Consider the following 20,552-nt stretch of genomic DNA (forward strand, 5'->3'; position numbering starts at 1 on the left):
GAGCCCTGCAAATATATTAACTCAGCCTTCCAAGATTATTCTTAGGTTGCTTTCGGTTAAATTTTCATTCTTCTTATTAAACATATTTATGTGTGACTCAGGGTGCACACAGAGTAATCTTGGTAGTACAATGGACTGTCAAGTTTAGAAGTGGCTTTAATCCTCTAATGTTTATGTCATCCCTCTCATTAATGTTAAAATTGTTTTAGTCCCTTACTACTAAATTTTGTCATGTACACACAATATCAACATTTTACCCCATTTGTTTGAAAGATCAGAAATGTATATTAATTTATCTGATTTATACGACTAATCTTCAATCATTTATACACTTTTATTCGTCATTTTCTATAAAGAATATTATCCAAATGTGTTTTTATTTATTTTAGAACAATTAACAACGTGCACTCTTATAACAAAAAATAAACCGTTACTCGTAATTAGAAAGCAAAATGGTAACTTCTTCTTACAGTAATTTTGGAAGGCAATTTAGATTGGTAACCTCAGAAGGCATTTTAATAGTTTGTATTCTTATAATGAAACGGTAGACTTTGCGATACATACAGTCATTTTGATGTGTTTTTCAGTTATGACCAGGATAAAGAAGTTTGGTTCTTCCCAGTGTTTATATTCCCATCATTTGTATGTTCAAGTTCAGAAAATGAGATATTGTTCCTTAGAATACACTACTCTTAAAAGAGCAGATAAAACAGGTTTTTCATTTTCTATGTATGTGTTTCTATGGAAACTAGTTCTAAAATAATTAGGAAATCAATTCTAGTACTGTAATGAGATGTTCTTACATCAACAAAACACAAATTTCATTTAGTTTCTAAAGTAGTGATTTTTAAAAAATTTTTTAACATCTTTATTGGAGTATAATTGCTTTACAATGGTGTGTTAGTTTCTGCTGTACAACAAAGTGAATCAGCTATACATATACATATATCCCCATATCTCTTCCCTCTTGCGTCTCCCTCTCTCCCACCCGCCCTATCGCACCCCTCTAGGTGGTCATAAAGCACCGAGCTGATCTCCCTGTGCTATGCGGCTGCTTCCCACTAGCTATCTATTTTTCATTTGGTAGTGTATATATGTCCATGCCACTTTCACTTCATCCCAGCTTACCCTTCCCCCTTCCCGTGTCCTCAAGTCCATTCTCTACGTCTGCGTCTTTATTCCCATCCTGCCCCTACGTTCTTCAGAACCATTTTTCTTTTTAGATTCCACATATATATATTAGCCTATGATATTTGTTTTTCTCTTTCTGACTTATGAAGTAGTGATTTTTATAAAACACCAAAATAATCCCAATGTTTTAAAAATTTGATCTTTAGTTATAATTCTTATCAATGAAAATTTGGGAATGTATATTAGAAAGATAGCCACCACCTCGTGCTTTATTCTTTCCCTACTTTAAAATTAATTTTTATGTGTAGATAAATAATTTTTAATCTTTTAATTTCTTTTTGTAAGCTCAGTAGTATTAATAATTTGTTCAACAAATATGTAAGCTTCATGAGGTGAGGAATTTTTTTCCTGTTTTTGCCTGTTTGATTCACTACTGTGTCCTCAGAATCTTGAAAAATGTCTGACATATATTACGTATGCTAAATATTTGTTGAGTGAATGAATTTAAAAATTACCTATTCATGTTGTAGGAACTACACAAATAAATTTTTTTTAAACCCTTGCTTTCATGGGGCTTACATTCTGGTTAGGGGAAATGAACAACAACCATAAGTGATGTAATTGCTGTATGATGTCAGGTGTTGGCAGGGGCAGGAGAGAGAAAGTGTTATTTTAGATAGGGTTGTCAGAGAAGGATTCTCTGAGAAAGGCATATTCGAGTAGATTCCTGAATGAAGTGAGGAAGCATTCTATATGGATAGCTGCAGGAAGAGTTTTCCAGGCAACAAGAAAAGCAAGTGCAAAGGCCCTGTGGTGGGATCATCTTGATATGTTTGAGAAAAAGCCAGGAGGACAACATGAACAGGAAGGGAGTTGTAGGAGGATGAGATCATGGAGACCATAATAAGAGTTATGACTTTTATTCTGAGTAAGATAGGAAGCCATCTAAACAAGTGTTGGTGAGGGTGTGGAGAAAAGGCAACCCTTGTGCACTGTTGGTGGGAATGTAAGTTGGTGCAGCCACTGTGGAAAACGGTATGGAGGGTCTTCAAAATATTGAGAACAGAACTACCATGTGCTGCAGTAATTCCACTTCTGAGTACTTATCTGAAGGAAAGAAAAACTAGAACGTTACTCAATGCCTTTGCATAAATTGATAAAAACATCAATTCCTGAATTATGTGCTTATTAGAATACAGTTTTTATCAATTTATATATGTCCCTTGTAATATGCTGCTTAGTTTGCCTTGTTCCTGGACTTTCCAAAATGCTGCTGACAGTCTTTATATGCCCTTCTAAATTCTCTTTGTCATGATCAAAACCAGAAGTCTGTTACTTGTCCCAGATGCCCTGGCCGGCTGTGCTCTCATTACGTTTTGCCAGTGGGAGGCAACTGTGCCAGATTGGAGGGTGCAAAAAGGTAGTGTTATGCTGCTTTCGGTGGTTCTTCCACCAGACTACTAGCCCTCACTGGAGTGTCAGGTGTTCAGGCAGCAGCAGCAGGTCCGGTATTGTCAGTGGTGGCAGGTGTGGGAGGTAGCTAGCAGATGGCTAGGAGCCCCTGGGGTGGCTGCATCACCCAGGAGACATTCTCGGGGAAGAGAATCTGGAATTGCTTATTTGCCCTACTTGGGGTTAAACACAGTGATAACCTACCGCACTGCCAGTGGGATACCTTCTGCGGGGGCGGGGGGGATACTGGAAGTCTCCAGCTGATAGGCATTGGCAGAAGTTCTCTCAGTTATCACCTGTTGTTGACTGGGATGACGTACCTTCTGGAATCAAGGCCCTGGAGATCAGGTGGCTGCTGCTTTCACCAATAATGTGTGAATGATGACTTTAAGGATTATGGGTGCGATGGGTTTTATTACTATGCTGAAGAGCTTTATCTATCTGCCTTTTCTTGTCACTGTTACACTCTCCTTCTTGAAACATGTTCTTAGCTTAGCTCTCTCGGTTTCCTAGTTTTTTCTTGAGTTTGAAATATTGGAATTCCCCAGGGCTCACTCCTTGGAACTTTTCACTGTCTACACCCACTCCCAACGTGATCCCATCCAATCACATGGCTTTAAATACTAAATTCTGACCCCTCTCAAATTTATCTCTCTAGTTCTGACCCAGAGTGATATATTCAACCGCCTATTCAACACTTTCACTGGGATGTCAATATTACTCTTAACAGAAATATTGATCCCCCCCCCCCAACCTGCCCCTCTCCTCTTCACCATTCCAGGACGTGGCAACTCCATTTCTCCATTGTATGCATTTCACATTATGCTGCAGAGCTTGCCTATGTACTACATGTTTTTCTTTTGTATGTATAACATTTTTAAAAATTGAATTTGTACAGTGGGAATACAAAAGTAAGAAAACTGAAATGGTAGGAAGCATACAGTACTCAATTCAGTTGAGAATATAGAAACGATCAATTCCTTTTTCAAAAAAGTTTTAAAGACGAATACCTTTTTATACATATGTGTAACTGATTTATTGAAGCAGTTCAACTTGCTGGGCTGTAAATATGAACAGTTTTTTATTTTTCCAATTATTGCCCATACGTGTCCTATCGGAACCCTTTTCTGATAACTGTAGACGTTCATAGTAATATTGAAGACTTACTCTAAGTATCTTTTGGTCACTTTTGGTTATTCACCAACTCTTATTCCAGTTTTTAAATACCTATTCTGTTCTTCTAAAAAAATTTAATCTCATAGTTAATTAAAAGCTTTCTCGTCATTTCCCTACTGGACAGGGACAGACTAGACTTGTGGTTCTAGGAATGCAAAGGCAGGAGAAGAAAATGGTCTGTTTTCGGACATTTTTCCCCTTGTTTGGTGTAAAACTTCCTCAACCTTAGTGGCTTAAAAAATCACTTTGTTTAACTCTCACGTTAGTAATCAAATTCAGAAAGGGCTCTGCTGGGCAGTTTGTGATCTGCGTGGTGTCAGCTGGGGTGCTCGGGGCTGGAGGAGCTCCCAAGAGGTCCCCCTTACCCGGGCATCTCTCTTATCTCCCACGCGGCGGCTCATCCTCTGAGGCCTCTCCAGGTGGTTTGGGCTTCTCACAGCATGGTGATCTTAGCAAAGGTGTGCTTTTTGACAAGGCAACTACCTTTCGAAAGGCAGAAAGTGGAAGCTGCCAGGAAGACTCCAGCCCAAACTGCTACTGCATTACTTCTGCTGTAGCCTACTGGTCACAGCAGTCACAGGGCTCACCCAGACACCGGGGAGTGGAGAAATTGACTTTCCCTCCTGACGAGGGACTAGCAGGGTCGTGTTGTAGAAGAGCATTTGCTATGGGAGATGCTGTTAAAGTCATCTTTGGAAAATCTGCTGCACCCCTCCTTGGTCCTTGGTCTATACCCCTATGGTACTGGGATGAGAAGGAGTTGGAGAGGCAGAGGTTTCCTTGTGTGATGGCAGCATGATGGTTTCAGTTTCTCTGGAAGATGCTTCTGTGTGGCAGACATCCAAGGCTGGGTCTTTCATGGCTGCTTCTGAGGGTCTATTGGGATCTCCCTACTTCCCATTCCCTGCTACCTGAGCCTCTCCCCCACCCCGCCTCTGCCCTCAACACAGCCTCTTGTCGCTAGGATTCTCTTGCCTTGCAGGTGACCCTCTTCAGGTGACCTTCAGTGTTCACTCTAGCCACAGCAGACTCAGGTACCTTTGCCACTTCTAGCTGTGTGCCTTCGGGCTACTTCACAGATGTTCCCTCTTTGCTTAGCGATTTCTCTCCGTCTCTCCTGCCCCTTTTCATCTGGCATGATATATTTTTTTTAGCTGCATAAGTTATTTTAATTGTAAGTTCATAAAAGTCTACATTAAATGCATCATCTTACAAAATAATAACCTATGAGAGTATATAAAAAATGACTGAGCCAACATTATTTGGTACTTTTGATACTTCCATTAACTTCAACTTAACTATTCCCTTTCCAGATATGAAATTTAAAATTGTCAAGCTATTTACAAAAAGATGTGTAATTTATTTCCAAAAAAAGATGTGTAATCTTTTACAGACATTTTGTTGGTCCAGCACTTCAGCAATTTTCAGGTAGAGATGCTCCCCAGCCGTTGACGTAGCAGAGAGAGGGATCATTGTGGAGCACCCAGATTTTGAGTGAATTTCTTGGGGTCTCTCTTTCTAATCTTGTTGGAAGGAAGGCACCCTTATCCCCAACCGAGTGAGAGAGTATATGTGTGCATATATTCATAGAAAGCCGTGTGGGAGTATGCCTGCAAAAGAGCATGGAGCCTCTAAGTCAGCAGTGTCCAGGATCCAAGTGTGGGCTGTTCAAGACAATAATTGAAATGTCTTGTGGAATTTAAAATATGTAGAACAGGGGGCTTCCCTGGTGGCGCAGTGGTTGAGAATCTGCCTGCCAGTGCAGGGGACACGGGTTCGAGCCCTGGTCTGGGAGGATCCCACGTGCCGCGGAGGAACTAGGCCCGTGAGCCACAATTACTGAGCCTGCGCGTCTGGAGCCTGTGCTCCGCAACAAGAGGCCGCGATAGTGAGAGGCCCTGTGTACCGCGATGAAGAGTGGCCCCCGCTCGCCGCAGCTAGAGAAAGCCCTCGCACAGAAATGAAGACCCAACACAGCCAAAAATAAATAAACAAAAGAATAAATTTATAAAAAACAAAATATGTAGAACAAAATGCATGACAACAATTACAAGATAAGGTAGGAGAGGGGATAAATGGAGTTAAGTGTACTCAACTTGTAGCACCATTGAGAAGTGAGGTTGTAAGAATTTGTATTAAGCTGTAATAAGTCAAGGATTCATATTGAAATCTCTAGTCTAACTACTAAAATAATAGGCAAATAATGCATAATGATATCACTAATTATAGTAAATGCTCCAAAAAAGAAATTAAATTATTTCCTGACTGGATATAAAAACAAAACCCTGTTTGATGATGTTTACAAGAGACACACTTAAAATTTTTTAAAGACATAGAAATGTTGGAAGGAAAAGGATGGAAAAATATATACCAGCAACCCAAACCAAAAGAAAGTTGGTATAGCTATATAAATATCAGGCAAGTAGACTCTAAGGCCAAGCACAGCATGTGTTGAACAAGGGTAGAAACACTTCATGAGCAATCAAGGAAATGCAAATTAAAAACACAAGATACCGTTTCATACCATTCAGATATTTTAACTTATGAAATCAGACATTTGGTGAGGATGTGGAGCTGTAGGAATGAACACACACTTCCCTTTGGGGGGATGTGAAGTATACATTCAATCACTTTCATGATGAAACCTATGCCTTTCCTACGTCCTAGCAACTTTCCTACTAGTCAGGGCTGAAATTGGCGTGCAGCCTTATCAATGGCTTACGGCCAGCTTCTCTTCTCACTGATGAATACCCATGCCTTATAGCTTGTTAAATATTTAAAATAACATCCCTACCACCATCTATATCCTAGGGAAACTTTTGAACATGTTTACTAGGGAACATGTACCAGAATATATTCTTGATAGCATTTAAAAACAATTTTTCAACAGTAGAAGAGTTAAAAATGTTGTATATTCAGAAGAGTGGGACATTTTACAGTAATAATAATGAATGAACTAGAGCTTGACTTACTGATATGGATGAATTTCAAAACATAAATTGAGCAAAAGAAGCAAGTACAGGAAAATACATATATTATTTATTAATGTCTAAACACCAAATGTGCATCAGCTTGCAAAAGTGGTAAAACCTTAAAGAAACGCAACAATTAATACAAAACTCAAACCGGGAGGAAGGGGAATTTGATCTTGGAAGGAAACAGCATATCTAAGGCTAAGGTAGTAGTGGGTTCATGGATGTTCGTTTTTATTATTGTTTTTCAAACTTTTACATACTTAAAAAAAAAATTAATAAACAGAAACCTCAATCAAACAGAAGTGACCAGAGGGGGAGCTCTCATGCCCTGAGATGCTGGCAGAGCCCAACAGGAAAAAGAAAGACTCCTCTTCTTTAATGTCAAGGACTCAGCCAATGAAAAGTCATGGACTCTTTGTTTAGCCCTCCCAACTTCCTTTCCCCCTCTGTAAAAGAGAGCTCCTTCCTTTGCTGTGTAGTGACTTGCCATGGTTATGGGCTCCGAATTACAGTTCTCTGCTGATACCAAATAAACTCATTTTTTTTTTTTTTTTGTGGAGAAATAACTGACAGTCTATTTGTTTTAGGTCATCAATAGTCTTTGTAATGTTGAAATATTTCACCATAAAACTAAGGAGTAGAGGAACCACTCATAGGGAGTTTAAAGGGCATGGTACGTAGTGTAATTTGATTATTGCAAAGCATACGTGGAGGGGTGTAATCTGAAATGTACTTACCTTTTTAGCTTCATCTCCTACCAACTGCTTCAAATATTCTTTCTTTGGAACCACACTGGGTATAAAAATAAGTGAATAATAAGTTTAAAGTGGGCCAGTACTTAAACGCAATGCTTTTTCCCCTTCTTTCTACCCCTGAGTGAATCACTTGCTCTCCCCTCACTACGCCATACTAGTTTATACTTATGCATTTATGTTGTAGTTTTCTTAGTCAGGAATACCCTTCCCTGCCCTCTGCTGTATGCAAAATTCTATACCTTCTTCAAGTTTTCAAATATTCCCTCTTCTCTGAAACCTTTCCCACTTCCCTTCCCGACACTTCAATCTTCCTTAAGAATTAATCATTCAAAAAAAAATCATTCCTGCCTCCCTTTGCCTGTGGCACTTAAGGATAATTCCATTTTAACAATTATTTTATAATTAGTTGTTTTTTTTAACTGATTTTTTAACATAAATTTATTTATTTATTTTTGGCAGCGTTGGGCCTTCGTTGCTGTACACGGGCTTTCTCTAGATGCGGCGAGTGGGGGCTGCTCTTTGTTGGGGTGCGCAGGCTTCTCATTGCGGTGGCTTCTCCTGTTGTGGAGCATGGGCTCTGGGCATGTGGGCTCAGTAGTTGTGGCACGCGGGCTCTAGAGCACAGGCTCAATAGCTGTGGTGCATGGGCTTAGTTGCTCGGCAGCATGTGGGATCTTCCCAGACCAGGGCTGGAACCCATGTCCCCTGCAAGGGCAGGCGGATTCTTAACCACTGCGCCACCAGGGAAACCCCTAGTTGTTTAAATATATGCTCCTTTCCCTTATACCTTGCATCCTGATTGTCAGTTATTCAGAGCAGGAACCTGGCTTTATCTGTGTTTGTTTACCTATCACACAGCACAGTGAGTGACACATGGTAAGTATTAAATGTAAGAAAGTATGACTATCTCAGCTTGCTTATCATTACCAGAGGTGTTTAGTGAATGAAATAAGGTGGAAAAGTCAGGTCGTGGCCATATTGTATCGGATCTCCTATATTAAGGCAAGCGTTTAGACTTTATTCGGTGAGCATCCCGGGAATCATTTAAAGTCTTTGAGCAGTGTTTCCAGAAGATTAAACATAGATTGGAGGTGAGGGACTATTTAAGAGACAATTATAACAGTGCATCTAGAGGCACTAAAGACTTGAACTATAGTAAAGTCAATGCTGAGAAAGATAAAACAATTAAAAGGGTCTATGATGGTGCTTCTCAAATTTTAACATGCACACCAATCACCTGTGAATCTTATTAAAGTACAGATTCTGACTCAGTAGGTCTGGGGTGAGTCCTGGGACCCTGCGTGTCTAATAAGATCATAGCTGGTGCTGTAGACCCATGCTGTCCAATATGGTAGCCTTTAGCCAGGTGGCTGTCAAGCACTTGAAATGTAGTTAGCGCAACTGAGGAACTGAATATTTTAAGTAATTTAAATTTAAATTTAAAAACGGAAACAGTGCAAAATATTTCTCCATTAAGCAAAATTTTGTTGTTTTGGTGAGACTGCATTTAAAAGAAACCATATAGTACATTTATTACGTTAACATTTAACATATCTATATCATACACTGTCACGAAATTGTAAGCCTCCCTGCCCACCACAATGGCGTCTCATCAGAACATCTACAACTCTATGAAAGGCCTGGGGTACTAACTGGACGCTGCTCAAATGTGATTTAGTCAAAATTCAGGACCTAATTATGTGCATTAGAAAGCAGAACCTCACAGTCTGCAGAGGGCAGGCGCTCTGCGGGAGGGAAAAGTCTTCGGATGGATAACGATAAGGATAAGGAGGAATTCCAGGCCAGCTCCGGAGCCGGATCCATGGAACGATTGGCCGGCTGCGGCGGCGCGGCGAGTGGTCGGGAGGGTGCGCCCGACTGCGCCTGCCTCGCCCAGCGGCGCCCCTCTGCGGCCGTTGAGCCCCTCGGTGCAGGTGCGCGCGGCACTCGCCTCAGGCCGCCGGCTTTTCCCCGCCCACGGCCGCACGCGCATGCGCAGTTACCAGTCGCTGCTGGGCGGCCGCCGGCGGGTTTGCTCTAAGGAGACGCGGGGACCAAGTGGCAGCGACTCGGACATCTGAGCTGCCACTGCCGAAAACGGGCCCGCAAGGCAGGTGCGTGGGCAGTAAGGCACTTTACCGCGTCCCTTTGCCCACGGGCTGGGGTGAGGAGTCCGAGTCCTGGCTTCTTCCCTCAGAGCGGGGGTTCCTGGGCCGCACCCCTTTCTTTGGCGAGCCGCCAGAAGGAACCGGTAGGGGCCAGTGAGGGGGTGGGTGTTGAGTTCGGGGATGGGGATGCAGCCAGCGAGGTTTTTGGGCGGGCTCTCCTGGCCTCGGGAGTGGGAAGGCCGGCCCGGGCGGCGGGCGTTGAGGCCACCTCCGCGTCCGTTGGGTCCTCCGGAACTGCTGTGTCCGGAGGGGGGGGCTGGCGCGGGGAAGGCCAGGTGTCCCCCTCAGCCTGGCCTGTCCTTGTCGGTTAAGGGGCCCCAGGGAGCCGAGTCCGTTATTCCAGCGGTTGCCATTTCAGCCCCGTTCCACGCTCGATCCCCGCTGCGCGCTCCCGAGGGATGGAGAAGGGGCCCGGTAGCCTCTCGGCGCCGCTCACTCCGCCGGCTACTTTTCACAAAAACGCGAACCAAACCAAAATAGGCTCAGCTTACGCCCTCCCCGCCTCTGTAAAGGCGAAGGGCCCTTACCCTCACAGAGGTGTGTCCTGTGACTCGCGGCCGCTCCCTCGGGGCGATGCCTGGAGCCCGGTGCGCGCGGATAGGGAGGGCCCTAGAGGGTTGTGTTGAATCCCACGAAGCCCTGAGGACTCGAGAATCATTATCGCCGAAAGCCTGTTTACGATATCAGATACTTGAGCTGATTTTATTTATAGCATCTGCCTGAGAGACAAAGAGAATGGAATCTAAAAAAAAAAAAAAAAAAAGGTCATGAAGAACCTAGGGGCAAGATGGGAGTAAAGATGCAGACCTACTAGAGAATGGACCTGAGGACACAGGGAGGGGGAAGGATAAGCTGGGACGAAGTGGCATGGACATACATACACTACCAAATGTAAAACAGATAGCTCGTGGGAAGCAGCCGCATAGCACAGGGAGATCAGCTCGGTGCTTTGTGACCACCTAGAGGGGTGGGATTGGGAGGGAGACGCAAGAGGGAAGAGATATGAGGATATATGTATATGTATAACTGATTCACTTTGTTATAAAGCAGAAACTAACACCATTGTAAAGCAATTATACGCCAATAAAAATGTTAAAAAAAATCACTGTAGAATTTAAAAAAAAAAAGCAAATGGCAACAAAGCTCAGAAGGGAGAAAGTAAATCGAGTGGCCATGGGAAGACCTCTCTAATTAGAAGAGAGTTATTTTATACTGAAGCTTTTTGATGCATAAAAGCCATCAAAACCCTGATCTAGCCTTCTGAATTTGCTGGCTTTAAAATTTTTACGTCACTCTAGGTCTTTTAATCACTCTTGGTAGCCCTCCTTTTGGTAGTTGTTTGACTTCTTTTCAGTTTTGTCTTTATATCTAATTGGTTTGATCTTCCAGTCACGTTTAGACCTTATCTCTAAATCCTTCTGAAGATAGCCTTTATCTAGTTAATAAAGTTAATTATTGTGTGTGAATGATGCATGTTAATGGATCCGTAGAAGCTGAACAGTGCTATAAATTGACCTTATTGCTTGTTTTCAGTACCTAATAAGTTTTAGTGCTCTTAACTACAAAGCTACAATGGAACTTTAGATCATCCAGGTTAACCCTTAAACTTGACAAATGAAAAAAAAGGTTTAGAACAGTTTGAAGCCCTTCCCTTTTTAATAACAGAACAGTACACTTGGTGCCATGGTGCCAAGCTCAGTGTACTTTCTATTATATTATTTTGTAGTTGAGCTCCTGAAGCTGCATGACAACTAAAACTTTAAATAGTGATTTTTCAAACACTACTTTTGAGCCATAGTGGTGTTGGTGAGTCCTCAGTCAGCCATTAAAACCGAATAGCAGAAAGGCATTTCAGTTATAAGAAATAGTATATAGAAAGCATGAATGTGTTAATAGGTGAGTGTTAAGAGTAAGAAATGAGTCTTAAAAGGGCAGAATTTATACTGAGAACTACAGACAACTATTGAACATTTTTATAAATAGGTAATAAATTAAGACTTGTTCTTTTTTAGAAAATTCATGCTGGAGAGAAGGTGGCAGATAGATTGATTGATTGGGAAGGCTGGAAGTGAAGAAGCAAAGTCAAAGTTTACTGATCCTTTTTAGAAACCATGGATTCCCAAATTAAGGCTGTGGCATGGATGTAGAAAGATACATTCAAGAAATATCCAAATGCACTTACTTACCAATGATACAGGATATCAATGAGAAAGAATAGTCTTAAGATAGTGGCAAAGCAACTTGGCTAATTTGGTTGACTGGAGGTGAAGTTAATGGGAGAAGGGAATTGAGGAGATAGAGAACAGGTTTGGGAGGAAAGACCAGCCTCAAATTAATGGAGGCTTTGGTACATCCTTGAAGATGGATAGTGATTTGAAACTAAAGAGTGGCCTCTGTGCTGTGGAGATAACATTTGGGAGTTTTTAGCTAGCTTTTATAGGTAGAAGTCAAGAGTATATGAAATGTAAGGAGAAAGTCTGGGGACAGAACCCTAACGAACAGCAACATTTACAGGAGATTAGAGAAAGAGCCCGTGAAGGTGGCAGAGCAAATGAAGAGATCTTCAAGAATCAGGAATAGTATCATAGAAGCCACGGGAGGAGAGGGCTTCAAGGAGGCAGTAGCAAGGTCAAGAGAGAGCAGTAGGCAATAGGACTGAAAAATGCTATTGCATTTACCAGCTGAGACGTGGTTGGTAGAACTGTTTCAAAGAAGCTAGAATCAAGTACAAGAATGATAAAAGTATTAGTTTTTCATTGTTGCCATGCCAAACTTAGCAGCTAAATGCAGCACAAATTTATTTTCTCACAGTTCTATAGGTCAGAAGTCTGACACAGGTCTCACCGAGCTAACATCAAGGTGTGGGCAAGGCATCATTCCTTACTAGAAGCTCTGGAGAGATTCCGCTTCCTTGCTCATTCAGGTTGGTTGCAGAATTTACTTCCTTTTGGTTGTAGGACTGAGGTTCCTGTTTCCTGTTTCCTTGTTGACTGTCAGCTGAGAGTTATTTTCAGTTTCTAGAGACCACCTACATTCCTTGGCTCATGCCCCCCTTTCCTCCATCTTCAAGATCTCTATGGTGGGCGGAGTCCCTCTCACTCTTCAAATCTCTTTTGCCCTCTTTCACTGACTTCCTCTTCCACTTTTAAGGGCCCATGTGATTATGTTGGGCCCACTTGCATAATACAGAATACTGTCCCTGTTTTAGGGTCAGCTAATTAACAACCTTAATTCCATCTAAAAAGCCCCCTTTGCTATGTGAGGTCACACTCACAGGATGAATAGGGTGTGGACATCTTTGGGGGGTCATTGTTGTGGCTACCATAGGAAGTTAAAAGTACTAACAGTTCATGGATACATTCTTTCTAGATGCTTTTGTTAAGGAAAGGTGATACCTAGAAACATTTACATTATGTAGCATGTGATAATTATAGTCAATAGTAAGCCTTACTGTTTATCCTTGAGTTTTGTAACTAAGAAATGCAAGTTATCTTCTTAAATACTCTGAAATTTCTGTGAACACTATAAAATTTTAAAGTCTCATAGGAGTATAAGGTAATACAATGAAGTTGTTAGTTTTTATATTTTTATGTAGCCTTAAGCTGCTTTAAAATTTTTGCTGGAAAGATTTTAAACGCATTTAACCAGCTAACTAGATATATGTGCATAAAATATAATTTGGATACACATCAGAATATGGCTTTTAAAATATAAAGCCCACAGAAACTGGAATGGATGTCTAAAGGATGGAACATACTAACAAAATATTTAACCTTGTATTTTATAGGCCTAGAACCCCACTGCCATTTAGTGAGTTAAATTGTTAAACCTTCTAACCTTGGAGCCTTAATGAAAGGAATGTAGAGTTTGAATAGACCTAACTTTGAGTCTTGCCTTTGTTGTTTATTAGCATTCTGTATTCTTGAGTAAGTTACTTACCTCCCTGAGCCTTGCTTTCCTTATGTATAATGGGGTACTAATACCTTCACCGCAGAGTAGCTGTAAGGATTGGAATTAACATGTCTGAAACACAGTAAATACTTGAAACAGCACTTCCTGTTCTCCTTGTTCCATTCCTCCCTTTTCAGTTCCTTTCTCAAGTGCAGCTTCCTTTGCCCTTGGCCTAGGGGAATCAGTCCTTTGCATCCTTTGCACCTCACTTTGAATGTAACTTTCTCAAGGAGGCTTTCTCTGCCCCTTCCCCTACCCTGTAATTTCAGTTCCCCAATTACCAACTCTTACAACTTCTTTACTAGTCTGTCACTTGTTACAGTTTACGTGATATACCTGGGTTATTTGTTTAATGTCTGATTTCCATCCCAGACTATAAGCTCTTTGCGATCAGGGGCCATGTGTGTTTTACTAATTACTGTAAATTCAGTGTCTAACATCATGCCTGGCACATAATTGACAACCATAGGTATTTGTCAAATGAATTTGTGAATGATGAATTTTATTATTTATCTCCTGGCTAACCTCTCTTTAATTTCTGGAAACATCAGCCACCACAAAATTAATAAATCCCTGGTGCAGCTTATTGTGAAGGATGCTCGTTTCTTCTGTGAGAAAGTACCTGCATTTCGAATGGAGTCTTGCAGCTTCTTTGGAAGAAGGCTGCCTCTTTAAGATACCACTATTACCTACCTCTCCACCTTATTTGTGATCCTTCGAAGTGAACTTTCTATGTGCTACATGGCCTACATAGCCAGATAATTCCAAGAATACCCTTTAATTTTGGTGAAAATTTGTCCAGTTTTATTTTTCTGATGTGGTAACACAGAATTTTTTCATCTAATTTTTTGTTTACTGTCTTTTCCAGTAAATTATGAATTGAGTTGTTAAAATGCAGCATGTCTACAGCAAGATTCTGAAATAACTCACAATGAGATGTTTCTTCATAGATGTAGAGTAAAAATGAAAAATATGTTTAATTCCCCCATATTAAATTAGAACATAAAACTGCAAACTTTCTAGATTATTATCTCCTTATCTATAGGAAAGCTTTAATTATGTTAAGTTTTAACAATGTTCTAAAAAACTTTAGAGGGCCATTGTTGGAAGCATTGACATACCCATTTCTCTGTCATAAAACCATAGTTAAAGACATCTATTATATAAGGATTCAGTCCATAAATTTTTCTAGGAGTTAAATTCTAAAAAAGGATTTTTTCCTCCAAGGATCTTGTAAACTTTTATAGACAGTGAAAACTTCATTTTATTTCTGGCCTTCCCCTAATTGCCTGGAAAGCCTTTTGCCAAATTTATCGTTGCAGTGCTGCTACAACAATAGTCATTCTAGTTTGTTGCTTAGTAACATCTACTTCTCTCCAGCCATAACCTTTTTTTCTTGTCATTTATGCATTCATTCATTCTGTGAATATATATCTTTCTCTGTTTATCATGTATGAGCACTCTTTGGCTAGCACTGTGAATACAGAAGTAAGAATTCTGGCTCTCGGTGGGCTTATATTTTTGTCTGTTTTCTGCTGCAAGTTTCCTCAAGCAGTTCTTTTGGAACTATGTAGAAGTAGTATAAATCCTAAATAAATAAATGTATCATTATAATGTTTATATAACCATTATTTTGAAAATGATGCTATTTAGTCCATTTTAACTTTAGTGTGTAGCTATGTTTTTAAAACCCAGTGCAGAGTTAGTTCATTCTTTCTATAATTACTATGACCAAATACTATCCCCATATCCTGGATTTCAGCTCCGATCACTTCACTAATCTCAGACCTTCAGTAGTTTCTGAATTTTATAAGATCAGATCCAGAATCTTTGCAACACTTTGTAGGTCTTTGCCTAAATCACCAGAAAGTTGTATTTTCAACTATTATTTCTGCTGTTATGGTTCTTTCCCCACTTTTTACTGTATTTCTTGAGATATTTTCATTGTTTCTAAGTCCTTCTGATTTAGAAAAAAAATACTCAGTTTTAGTTAACAGTATATATTAGATAAGATAATGCTCATATAGAAAATTTTAAAATCCCAGATGCCTAACATAGTTTCTGGTTGCTGGTGTCCTGAGGAGTAGATGACTGTGATGGTTGATTGTATCTATCTACCTGATGGAACCACAGAGTGCCCAGATATTTGGTCAAACATTATCTTGGGTGTGTCTTTGAGGGTGTTTTTGGATGAGATTAACATTTGAATGGTAGGCTGAGTAAAGCAGATTGCCCTCCCCTAGGTGGGTGGCCTTCATCCAAACAGTTGGAGGCCTGAATAGAACAATAAAGCTGATACACCAGTGAGGAAGAGGGAACTCTTCCTGCCTAACCGGCTGAGCTGGGACTTCAGTTTTTTTCCTGCCCTTGGATTCGAACTGAAACATTGGCTCTTCTTGGGTCTTGAGCCTGCTGGCTTTCAGACTAGAGCTTATAGCATTGGCTCTCCTGGCTTCCAGGCCTTTAAACTCAGACTAGCACTACATCATTGGCTTTCCTGGGTCTCATTTAACTCCATTCACCTGAGTCATGCTTAACTCCAAGAAAAATATAGTATAGTCATGTCTCCTGAAAAAAGAGAAGACAGCTTGGTGATCAGCCAGCAATCTCTCCCAAGTATCTCATACTTGGCCAAAGTTACTTATATTTCAATTTGTTATTGAACCAGCCCAGAGGCAGTGCAGAGAACATACAGGAGATCAAAGATATATGCAAATGGATGTGCTTCTCCACTGCCTCCTTTCTTCTTCATGAAGGCACAGATATTTTGTGATTTCAGCAACCTGTATGGAGTGAGGAATACACAGGACGCTTAGAACCATGGGCTTGCTATCTTTTATACATTTGTAAGGCGGCAAGGGGTGGTGTCAGCACTAAAAGTTCTGTATTATACCATATAAACAAATTCTTGCTGCACTAAAACTGTATAACTTAGGACAACCATATAGCTCAATAAGGAATTAGAAGACTTGAACAACACTATAAAGCAATTGGACTTAATACACATACACAGAACACTTCACCTAACAATAGTGGAAAGAAAAATTAATGCCAGTCTTCCTCAAACTCTTCCAACAAGTTGAAGAGGAGGGAACACTTACACACTCAGTCTATGAGGGCAGCATTACCCTGATACCAAAGTCAGACAAAGACACTGTAAGAAAACTACAGACCAATGTCCCTGATGAATATTGATGAAAATACATATTTTTCTTAAGTGCACATGGAATATTCTCTAGGATAGACCATATGTTAGGCCACAAAACAAGTCTTAACAAATTTTTAAAAGTTGAAATCATTCTAAGTATCTTTTCCAGTTACAGTGTAATGAAACTAGAAATCAGTAGCAGAAGGAAAGCAGGAAAATCCACAAATATGTGGAAATTAAAAAACACACTTTTAAACAACCAAATGGGTCAAAAAAGAAATCACAAGGAAATTAGAAAATATCTTGAGATAAATGAAAAAAAGAATCCCACAAGAGACCAAAACTTATGGTATAGACTGAAAGCAGTGCTAAGAGGGAAATTTATGGCTGTAAACATTTACAGTAAAAAAGAAAGATCTTAAATTAACAACCTAACTTTACAACTTAAGGAACTAGAAAAACCCAAAGCTAGAAGAAGGAAGGAAATAATAAAGATTAGATAAGAGATAAATGAAATAGAGAATAGATAAACAACAGAAAATGTCAGTGAAACCGAGAGTTGGTTCTTTGAAAAGATCAACAAAATTGATAAACCTTTAACTAGATTGAATTAAAAAAAAGACGACTCAAATAATTAAAATCAGAAACGAATGAGGGGACATTACAACTGATCCTATAGATATAAAAATATTATAAGGGAATGCTATAAACAATCATATGCCAACAAAATGGATAACCTAGATGAAATGGACAAATTCCTAGAAAGATACAACCTATTCAGACTAAATCATGATGTTGTAGGAAATCTGAACAGACCTCTAACCAGTAAGGGAATTGAATCAGTAATCAAAAACCTCTCAACAAATAAAAGCCCAGGAGTAGATGGCTTAACTGGTGAGTTCTACCAAACACTGAAAGAAAAATACCAACTTTCCTCAAGCTCATCCAAAGCACTGAAGAGAAGGGAACCCTTCCAAACTCATTCTATGAGGGCAGTATTACCCTGATACCAAAACCAGACAAAGAAACAACAAGAAAACTGCAAACCAATATCCCTGATGAATAATGTTGCAAAAATCCTTACCAAAATATTAGCAAACAAAAATCAAAAGCACATTCAAAGATTGGGACTTCCCTGACAGTCCAGTCGTTAAGACTCTGCGCTCCTACTGCAGGGGGTGTGAGTTTGATCCCTGGTCGGGGAAGTAAGATCCTACATGCCATGTGGTGTGGCCAAAAAATAAAAAAAAATAAGAAAAAAAGATTTATACACCATGACCAAGTGAGATTTATTCCTGGAATGCAAAGATGGTTCAACGTATGAAAACCAATTGATGTAATGCATCACATTGTCAACGGAGGGGAAAGAAACCATATGATCATCTCAACTGATGCATAAACAGCATCTGACGAGTTCCAACACCCTTTTATGATAAACACTCAATAAAATATGAATAGAAAGAAACTTCCTCAATGTAATAAAGGCCATATTTGAAAAATCAACAGCTAACACCATACTCAATGGTGAAAGACTGAAAGCTTTTTCTCTAAGATCTGGAACAAGACAAGGATGCCTGCTTTTGTCACTTCTATTCAACATAGTACTGGAAGCCTTAGGCAGAGCAGGTAGGCAAGAAGAAGACATCCAAAATGAAAAGGAAAAAGTAAAATTATCTCTGTTCACAGACAGCATTATCTTATATGTAGAAAACCTAAAAATTCCACCAAAAAAATTGTTAGAACTAACAAAAGAATGGTGGTTGCCTGGGGCTTGGGAGAAGAGGATACGGAGGAGTTGTTATTTAAGGGGTATAGGATTCTAGTGTTGTAAGATGGAAAAAGAGGTGTGGAGATAAGATGTATAGCAGTGTGAATGTTCTTAACACTGCTGAACTGAACAGTTAAAATTGGTTTAAATGATAACTTTTATGTGTATTCTACCACAATTAAAAAATTTTAAACTACACAAGTTAGTTACTTCAGTGTTTTATAAATTACCCCATTGTCAGGCCTCTCAAAGCTCCAGTGCAGGCCTAGCAGTATCTTACCTGTCTTCTTAAGAAATGATGTGTGACAAACCTCACAGTTTTGTTTGGAGCTTGATGACACGTTGGCACCATAGCATGGTAGACGTCCAAGTAATACTGCAAACTTCATGATGCAATTCTCAATTGTCAGTTGGTGCATCACTGAATAATCATAGAATACTGCAGAATTAAGCAGAAACTGTTAGGTCTGTATTTCTGATTTTTTAAGAAAGGAATAAATAGCAAAAACAACCTTGGACTATATCATTTTCTTAATGGAGACTATTATCCTGTAGAACTGCATTGTCTGCAGAATGGTTAATGACCACTTACAGTTTATTTTTAAATATTCCACTTGTATAGTAAGGTTGATATGACCATTTCTGGGTGAATATCTTCATAGCTTAATACTAATAATCATCGAAATTTTGGAAATTTCCAGGAGGTTTGAAATGTGTTATGTTACGATTTTTGCAATTTCTTTCCATTGCTTTATCAGTAAACATATAATCAGTGGGGTAATATTAAAATAAGAAGTAGAATGATATATTGATGTAAAGTTTTGGATTCTCATCTTGTCTCACATTTCCAGTCATGAGAATTTGATCAGGTTTTTGGATCCTTCTGCTTTCAGTTTGTAGATTGGGAGTAATGATGGCTATCCTCGTGATGTCCTAGGTTGCAAAGATTAAAGTAGCTAGTTCCTTTATGCAAATGAATGATTATAGTCATAGAACTTTAGAGAAGAAACAAACTTTCCAGATAAAGGGTTTTCTAAACTTTTTTCTGAAGCTTTGGCAACTGTTTCTGAAAGAAAGGAAGAACCTAATGTAGAAAACAAATAATATACACTGCTGTATTTGAAATAGGTAACCAACAAGAACCTACTGTATAACACAGGAAACTCTGCTCAATACTCTGTAATAACCTAAATGGGAAAAGAAGTTTAAAAAGAATAGATACATGTATATGTATAACTGAATAAATTTGCTGTACACCTGAAACTAATACAAAATTGTTAATAAACCGTACTCCAATATAAAATAAAAATTTTAAAAATAAAAAATTATATAAAGCAAAAAAAAAAAGAAAGAAAGAAAACAAATAAAATTGGCTGAAGTAAGAGTAGGGTTCCAGAGAGGACACTGCCTGCTTGGTTTCCCCTTAATTCTTCTCTGGCAGCCCAATCCACCAGAGCTCAAACAAAGCACTTAGAACATGTTTTTTCAACAAATTTAATTATTAAGAAACTAAACTGTGCATTCATTTTGAAGGAGAAGATATGGGGCTAAAGTGATATTAATGTTCATTATTACTGCTATTATTTTATGCATTTCTATTTTACTGAAATGTTATTGATAGCAAGTCAAGAAAAACACCTTTTGTTTTGTTATATAAGTCATGGAAGGCTCTTAAACTTTCAGAACAATGAAGCTTTTAGGGTCGTTAACAGTTAATAAGCAATGTGTAAATATACTCATATCTGTGCCAATAAGTGAAAATTTTAAAAACCCCTACCTTACTGTTATTAAGTCAAAGTGATCCCTTTATATTTACTTTCTATCCCAGTTAACCTCTTTTTTATGACTCAAGAGAGATTAAATGCTTCTAATTATGATTAGTATGCATCATTTTTTGTGTTGTCTTTGTTTTTAAAAATGGTGGTATTAACACACCTTTTAATATAGAGTGTTCATATTATGGTAGAATGGTGTTGATTTTTTTAAACCTGCATTTTCAAAGTAAACTTTAAAGTTGTACCCAGTGGC

General features: G+C 39.2%; 1 protein-coding gene across 4 annotated transcripts in view; it reads left to right on the forward strand.

The window, feature by feature from the left end:
• CLGN (calmegin) overlaps positions 1-20,552 on the forward strand; it is a 63,704-nt gene that overhangs the window by 8,607 nt on the left and 34,545 nt on the right. The window contains exons 1-2 of one of the 4 annotated variants that reach the window (XM_079919494.1): positions 9,010-9,603; positions 12,469-12,580. The gene's annotated coding sequence lies outside the window, so the exon portion shown is untranslated. Of the gene's footprint in view, positions 1-9,009; positions 9,604-12,468; positions 12,581-20,552 lie in introns of those variants that run through there. The other 3 variants (XM_079919495.1, XM_079919496.1, XM_079919497.1) reach the window with 3 other exon arrangements.

This window comes from Stenella coeruleoalba (assembly GCF_951394435.1).
Source record: "Stenella coeruleoalba genome assembly, chromosome: 4".
Classification (NCBI taxonomy): Eukaryota; Metazoa; Chordata; class Mammalia; order Artiodactyla; family Delphinidae; genus Stenella; species Stenella coeruleoalba.